Below are 7500 nucleotides of genomic sequence, written 5' to 3' on the forward strand. Positions count from 1 at the left end.
ACCCCTTGGCGACAAGCGCGATCTCCGCAGAGAGCACGTCTACTCGCCGAGGGAGAGCACGTCTACTCGCCGAGGGAGAGCACGTCTACTCGCCGAGGGAGAGCACGTCTACTCGCCCAGGGAGAGCACGTCTACTCGCCGAGGGAGAGCACGTCTACTCGCCCAGGGAGAGCACGTCTACTCGCCGAGGGAGAGCACGTCTACTCGCCGAGGGAGAGCACGTCTACTCGCCCAGGGAGAGCACGTCTACTCGCCCAGGGAGAGCACGTCTACTCGCCCAGGGAGAGCACGTCTACTCGCCCGGAGAGAGCACGTCTACTCGCCCAGGGAGAGCACGTCTACTCGCCCAGGGAGAGCACGTCTACTCGCCCAGGGAGAGCACGTCTACTCGCCCAGGGAGAGCACGTCTACTCGCCGAGGGAGAGCACGTCTACTCGCCCAGGGAGAGCACGTCTACTCGCCCAGGGAGAGCACGTCTACTCGCCCAGGGAGAGCACGTCTACTCGCCCAGGGAGAGCACGTCTACTCGCCCAGGGAGAGCACGTCTACTCGCCGAGGGAGAGCACGTCTACCCGCCGAGGGAGAGCACGTCTACTCGCCGAGGGAGAGCACGTCTACTCGCCGAGGGAGAGCACGTCTACCTCCCGCCTGAGGGAGAGCACGGGGGGGGGGGGACAAAGACAGGCGGCAGCAGCTTCGGTGAACGTCACCCGGGAGGCGACCGGGGCTGTCCCGGGGCAGTCCCGGGAAGCCGGCGTCCGACACAGGGAACCGTCAGCTGCCGGACCGGGGCGAATCCCCGCGGCCACGGCAGGGGTGGGGGCTCGAAGACAGCCGGCAGCCGCTTCGGTGAACGTCACCCGGGAGGAGACTGGGGCCCTCCCGGGACCGTCCCGGGAAGACGACGTTCGGCACGAGATCCCGGCCGCGGCCGGACCGGCTCGAAGCCTCGCGGTCCCGGCAGCAGCCGGAGCCGCTCGCCGCCTCGGGCTCCCGGCCCCCTACAGATCCGGCGACTCGTTCGCGGGCGGCGGGGGGAGGCAGTGGAGGGGGTGCGGGGAGAAGCGGCAGCGGAGGCGGAGGGGGGGGGGGCTCGAAGACAGCCGGCAGCCGCTTCGGTGAACGTCACCCAGGAGGCGATCGGGGCCGTCCCGGGGCCGTCCCGGGATGCCGGCTTCCGGCACGGGGTCCCGGCCGCGGCCGGACCGGCTCGTATCCCCGCGGCTCCGGCAGGGGGGGGGGGGCTCGAACACAGCCGGCAGTCGCCTCGGTGAACGTCACCCGGCCGGCGACCGCGGCCGTTCCGGGGCCGTCCCGGGAAGCCTGCGACAGGCACGGGGTCCCAGCCGCGGCCGGACCGACTCGAAGCCCCGCGGCCCCGGCACGGGGGAGGCCCAAAGACTGGCGGCAGCCGCTTCGCTGAACGTCACCCGGCCGGCGACCGGGGCCGTCCCGGGGCCGTCCCGGGATGCCGGCATCCGGCACGGGGGTCCCGGCCGCGGCCGGAGCGGCTCGAATCCCCGCGGTCCCGGCAGCAGCCGGAGCCGCTCGCCGTTCGGGCTCCCGGCACCCTACGGATCCGGCGACTCGTTCGCCGGCGGCGGGGGGAGGCAGTGAAGGAGGTGCGGGCAGAAGCGGCAGCGGAGGCGGAGGGGGGGGGGGGGCTCGAAGACAGCCGTCAGCCGCTTCGGAGAACGTCACCCGGCCGGCGACCGCGGCCGTTCCGGGGCCGTCCCGGGAAGCCTGCGACAGGCACGGGGTCCCGGCCTCGGCCGGACCCGCACTGGGTGCCGCCGCCTCGGGCTCTCGGGACGGTATGGATCCGCTGACTCGTTCGCCGGCGGCGGGGGGAGGCAGTGGAGGGGGTGCGGGGAGAAGCGGCAGCGGAGGCGGAGGGGGGGGGGGCTCGAAGACAGCCGGCAGCCGCTTCGGTGAACGTCACCCGGCCGGCGACCGGGGCCGTCCCGGGGATGTCCGGGGATGCCGGCTTCCGGCACGGGGTCCCGGCCGCGGCCGGAGCGGCTCGAATCCCCGCGGTCCCGGCAGCAGCCGGAGCCGCTCGCCGTTCGGGCTCCCGGCACCCTACAGATCCGGCGACTCGTTCGCCGGCGGCGGGGGGAGGCAGTGGAGGGGGTGCGGGCAGAAGCGGCCGCGGAGGCGGAGGGGGGGGGGGGGGCTCGAAGACAGCCGGCAGCCGCTTCGGTGAACGTCACCCGGGAGGCGACCGGGACCGGCCCGGGAAGCCATCGTCCGGCCCCGGATCCCGGCCGCGGCCGGACCGGCTCGAAGCCCCGCGGCCCCGGCACGGGGGAGGCCCAAAGACTGGCGGCAGCCGCTTCGCTGAACGTCACCCGGCCGGCGACCGGGGCCGTCCCGGGGCCGTCCCGGGATGCCGGCTTCCGGCACGGGGTCCCGGCCGCGGCCGGACCGGCTCGAATCCCCGCGGTCCCGGCAGCAGCCGGAGCCGCTCGCCGTTCGGGCTCCCGGCACCCTACGGATCCGCCGACTCGTTCGCCGGCGGCGGGGGGAGGCAGTGGAGGGGGTGCGGGCAGAAGCGGCAGCGGAGGCGGAGGGGGGGGGGCTCGAAGACAGCCGGCAGCCGGTTCGGTGAACGTCACCCGGCCGGCGACCGGGGCCGTCCCGGGGCCGTCCGGGGATGCCGGCTTCCGGCACGGGGTCCCGGCCGCGGCCGGAGCGGCTCGAATCCCCGCGGTCCCGGCAGCAGCCGGAGCCGCTCGCCGTTCGGGCTCCCGGCACCCTACAGATCCGGCGACTCGTTCGCCGGCGGCGGGGGGAGGCAGTGGAGGGGGTGCGGGGAGAAGCGGCCGCGGAGGCGGAGGGGGGGGGGGGGGCTCGAAGACAGCCGGCAGCCGCTTCGGTGAACGTCACCCGGGAGGCGACCGGGACCGGCCCGGGAAGCCATCGTCCGGCCCCGGATCCCGGCCGCGGCCGGACCGGCTCGAAGCCCCGCGGCCCCGGCACGGGGGAGGCCCAAAGACTGGCGGCAGCCGCTTCGCTGAACGTCACCCGGCCGGCGACCGGGGCCGTCCCGGGGCCGTCCCGGGATGCCGGCTTCCGGCACGGGGTCCCGGCCGCGGCCGGACCGGCTCGAATCCCCGCGGTCCCGGCAGCAGCCGGAGCCGCTCGCCGTTCGGGCTCCCGGCACCCTACGGATCCGCCGACTCGTTCGCCGGCGGCGGGGGGAGGCAGTGGAGGGGGTGCGGGCAGAAGCGGCAGCGGAGGCGGAGGGGGGGGGGGCTCGAAGACAGCCGGCAGCCGCTTCGGTGAACGTCACCCGGCCGGCGACCGCGGCCGTCCCGGGGCCGTCCGGGGATGCCGGCTTCCGGCACGGGGTCCCGGCCGCGGCCGGAGCGGCTCGAATCCCCGCGGTCCCGGCAGCAGCCGGAGCCGCTCGCCGTTCGGGCTCCCGGCACCCTACAGATCCGGCGACTCGTTCGCCGGCGGCGGGGGGAGGCAGTGGAGGGGGTGCGGGGAGAAGCGGCAGCGGAGGCGGAGGGGGGGGGGGGGCTCGAAGACAGCCGGCAGCCGCTTCGGTGAACGTCACCCGGGAGGCGACCGGGACCGGCCCGGGAAGCCATCGTCCGGCCCGGGATCCCGGCCGCGGCCGGACCGGCTCGAATCCCCGCGGCCCCGGCACGGGGGAGGCCCAAAGACTGGCGGCAGCCGCTTCGCTGAACGTCACCCGGCCGGCGACCGGGGCCGTCCCGGGGCCGTCCCGGGATGCCGGCTTCCGGCACGGGGTCCCGGCCGCGGCCGGACCGGCTCGAATCCCCGCGGTCCCGGCAGCAGCCGGAGCCGCTCGCCGTTCGGGGCTCCCGGCACCCTACGGATCCGGCGACTCGTTCGCCGGCGGCGGGGGGAGGCAGTGGAGGCGGTGCGGGGAGAAGCGGCAGCGGAGGCGGAGGGGGGGCGGGGGGGACGATAGTGGCGGGGGGCGGGGGGTGCTCGAAGGCAGCCGGCAGCCGGTTCGGTGAACATTCGCCGGGGCGGGGGGGCGACCTGTCCGTGCCCGGGGCAGCCCCGGGAAGCCGGCAGCCAGCACGGGGTCCCGGCAGCACCTGTTCCCTGCCCTGGGACTTGCCGTGCCCGGCGGCCGGTTGCCGGGTGGGGGGAGCGATGAGAGGCAGGGCGCAGCGGCCGGGGCAGCGCCGGGCCGCAGCGGGGGGCTGGGCGGGTGGGGTAGGCGTCGAGCGGCAAGCCCTCGGCTGCAGCGAATGTTCGGCGGTGCGGGGCGGGGGGGGACGGGACGACACGTTGGGGGCGCCGAGTCCGAGCCACCCCCGGCCCCAGGGGCGGCCGGAGGGGGAGGCCGGTGCCTGGCCCTGGGAGCTGCTGGGCGCCGGATGGCCGAGGGTGCGTCAGAAGCCGCCCGAGCGGTCGAGCAGGTCCTCCAGAAAGGCCTAGGGTGGCTTCGAGGGCCCCGGGAGCAGTCGAGGGAGGCCTCCAGGCAGGTCTGGAGTGGATGGGAGGCCTTCCAAAGCAGACAAGGGAGGCTGCCAGCGGGGCCTAGGCTGGCACTGCAGCCTGTAAATGGTTGGGGGGGGGGGCCTCTGGTGCGGCCTGGAGTCTCTGGGTGGCGTCCAGAGAGGTGCAAAAGATCCTCTGGTGCGGCCTGTGGTGGCGGAGAAGCCTGCAGAGCGTGCGGGGGAGGCTTCTGGTGCGGCCTGGGGTGGGTCGGAAGCCTGCAGAGCGTGCGGGAGAGGCTTCTGGTGCGGCCTGGGGTGGCTGAGAAGCCTGCAGAGCGTGCGGGAGAGGCTTCTGGTGCGGCCTGGGGTGGCTGAGAAGCCTGCAGAGCGTGCGGGAGAGGCTTCTGCTGCGGCCTGGGGTGGCTGAGAAGCCTGCAGAGCGTGCGGGGGAGGCTTCTGTTGGGGCCTGGGGTGGGTCAGAAGCCTACAGAGCATGCGGGGGAGGCTTCTGGTGCGGCCTGGGGTGGGTCGGAAGCCTGCAGAGCGTGCGGGAGAGGCTTCTGTTGGGGCCTGGGGTGGCTGAGAAGCCTGCAGAGCGTGCGGGGGAGGCTTCTGCTGCGGCCTGGGGTGGCTGAGAAGCCTGCAGAGCGTGCGGGGGAGGCTTCTGCTGCGGCCTGGGGTGGCTGAGAAGCCTGCAGAGCGTGCGGGGGAGGCTTCTGGTGCGGCCTGGGGTGGCTGAGAAGCCTGCAGAGCGTGCGGGGGAGGCTTCTGGTGCGGCCTGGGGTGGGACGGAAGCCTGCAGAGCGTGCGGGAGAGGCTTCTGCTGCGGCCTGGGGTGGGTCGGAAGCCTGCAGAGCGTGCGGGAGAGGCTTCTGCTGCGGCCTGGGGTGGGTCGGAAGCCTGCAGAGCGTGCGGGAGAGGCTTCTGTTGGGGCCTGGGGTGGCTGAGAAGCCTGCAGAGCGTGCGGGAGAGGCTTCTGCTGCGGCCTGGGGTGGCTGAGAAGCCTGCAGAGCGTGCGGGAGAGGCTTCTGCTGCGGCCTGGGGTGGCTGAGAAGCCTGCAGAGCGTGCGGGGGAGGCTTCTGGTGCGGCCTGGGGTGGCTGAGAAGCCTGCAGAGCGTGCGGGGGAGGCTTCTGGTGCGGCCTGGGGTGGCTGAGAAGCCTGCAGAGCGTGCGGGAGAGGCTTCTGGTGCGGCCTGGGGTGGCTGAGAAGCCTGCAGAGCGTGCGGGGGAGGCTTCTGGTGCGGCCTGGGGTGGCTGAGAAGCCTGCAGAGCGTGCGGGAGAGGCTTCTGGTGCGGCCTGGGGTGGCTGAGAAGCCTGCAGAGCGTGCGGGGGAGGCTTCTGGTGCGGCCTGGGGTGGCTGAGAAGCCTGCAGAGCGTGCGGGAGAGGCTTCTGGTGCGGCCTGGGGTGGCTGAGAAGCCTGCAGAGCGTGCGGGAGAGGCTTCTGCTGCGGCCTGGGGTGGCTGAGAAGCCTGCAGAGCGTGCGGGAGAGGCTTCTGCTGCGGCCTGGGGTGGGTCGGAAGCCTGCAGAGCGTGCGGGAGAGGCTTCTGGTGCGGCCTGGGGTGGCTGAGAAGCCTGAAGAGCGTGCGGGGGAGGCTTCTGGTGCGGCCTGGGGTGGCTGAGAAGCCTGCAGGGCGTGCGGGAGAGGCTTCTGGTGCGGCCTGGGGTGGCTGAGAAGCCTGCAGAGCGTGCGGGAGAGGCTTCTGCTGCGGCCTGGGGTGGCTGAGAAGCCTGCAGGGCGTGCGGGAGAGGCTTCTGGTGCGGCCTGGGGTGGCTGAGAAGCCTGCAGAGCGTGCGGGGGAGGCTTCTGGTGCGGCCTGGGGTGGCTGAGAAGCCTGCAGAGCGTGCGGGAGAGGCTTCTGTTGGGGCCTGGGGTGGCTGAGAAGCCTGCAGAGCGTGCGGGAGAGGCTTCTGGTGCGGCCTGGGGTGGCTGAGAAGCCTGCAGAGCGTGCGGGAGAGGCTTCTGCTGCGGCCTGGGGTGGGTCGGAAGCCTGCAGAGCGTGCGGGAGAGGCTTCTGCTGCGGCCTGGGGTGGGTCGGAAGCCTGCAGAGCTTGCGGGGGAGGCTTCTGGTGCGGCCTGGGGTGGGTCGGAAGCCTGCAGAGCATGCGGGGGAGGCTTCTGGTGCGGCCTGGGGTCTCTGGGTGGCCTCTAGAGAGGTGCAAAAGACCCTCTGGGTTGGGCTGGGGTGGCTCTTGGACCCCTGCCACACAGTGGAGAGAGGCCTCCGGCCCGCCACCTGTGTCCCTGTGTGCCTGAGTGCCTGTGTCCCTGTGTCCCTGTGTCCCTGTGTCCCTGAGTGCCTGAGTGCCTGTGTCCCTGTGTCCCTGTGTCCCTGTGTCCCTGAGTGCCTGAGTGCCTGTGTCCCTGTGTCCCTGTGTCCCTGAGTGCCTGAGTGCCTGAGTGCCTGTGTCCCTGTGTCCTTGTGTCCCTGTGTCCCTGTGTCCCTGTGTGCCCGAGTGCCTGTGTCCCTGTGTCCCTGTCTGTGTACCTGTGTGCGAGAGTGTCCGGCACGCCACCCAGCGGCGGCGGGCAAGCAGGTAGGCGGGTGGGCGGGCCGGCGAGGGCCAGTGTGAGTTTGGGGGGTGGGAGGGGAGGCGGCAGCTGGAAGCGTCAGAGGAGGGGGCGTGGCTCCGGCTGGCCCCGGGAGCAGGTTCCCGGGACCGGGACCGGCTGGACCCGGCGGGTGGTTGATCCCGGGGCGGGGGGCAGAGGCGGCGGGAAGCGGCAGCTGCGTGTGCGGCGGGGGGGTGGAGGGCGAACCGCGGCGGGAAGCGGATGCTTCAGAGCAGGTTACGGGGGCGGGGACGGACGACACCACCTGTCCCCGCCCCGGGACGGGCTGGACCCGGCGCCCTGGACCCGGCGCCGTGTACCCGCCGCCGCCCCCGCCGCCGCCCCCCTCCGCCACCCCGGGACCCCGACGTTTTTTGGCGCCCGCGCCTTTTTTTGCTCCCCGCCTGCCCGCGCTGCCCCGGGCCCTCCCCCGGGGCGGGGCGGGAGGGAGGGACGGACGGACGGGTAGCCGGGGATCTCCGAGCGCGCGCGCCACCAGACCGAGGCGGGTCCCGGCG

The sequence above is a fragment of the Melanerpes formicivorus genome, unplaced genomic scaffold (assembly GCF_026170545.1).
Source record: "Melanerpes formicivorus ecotype bairdi unplaced genomic scaffold, bMelFor1.0.p_v2 SCAF_272, whole genome shotgun sequence".
Classification (NCBI taxonomy): domain Eukaryota; kingdom Metazoa; phylum Chordata; class Aves; order Piciformes; family Picidae; genus Melanerpes; species Melanerpes formicivorus.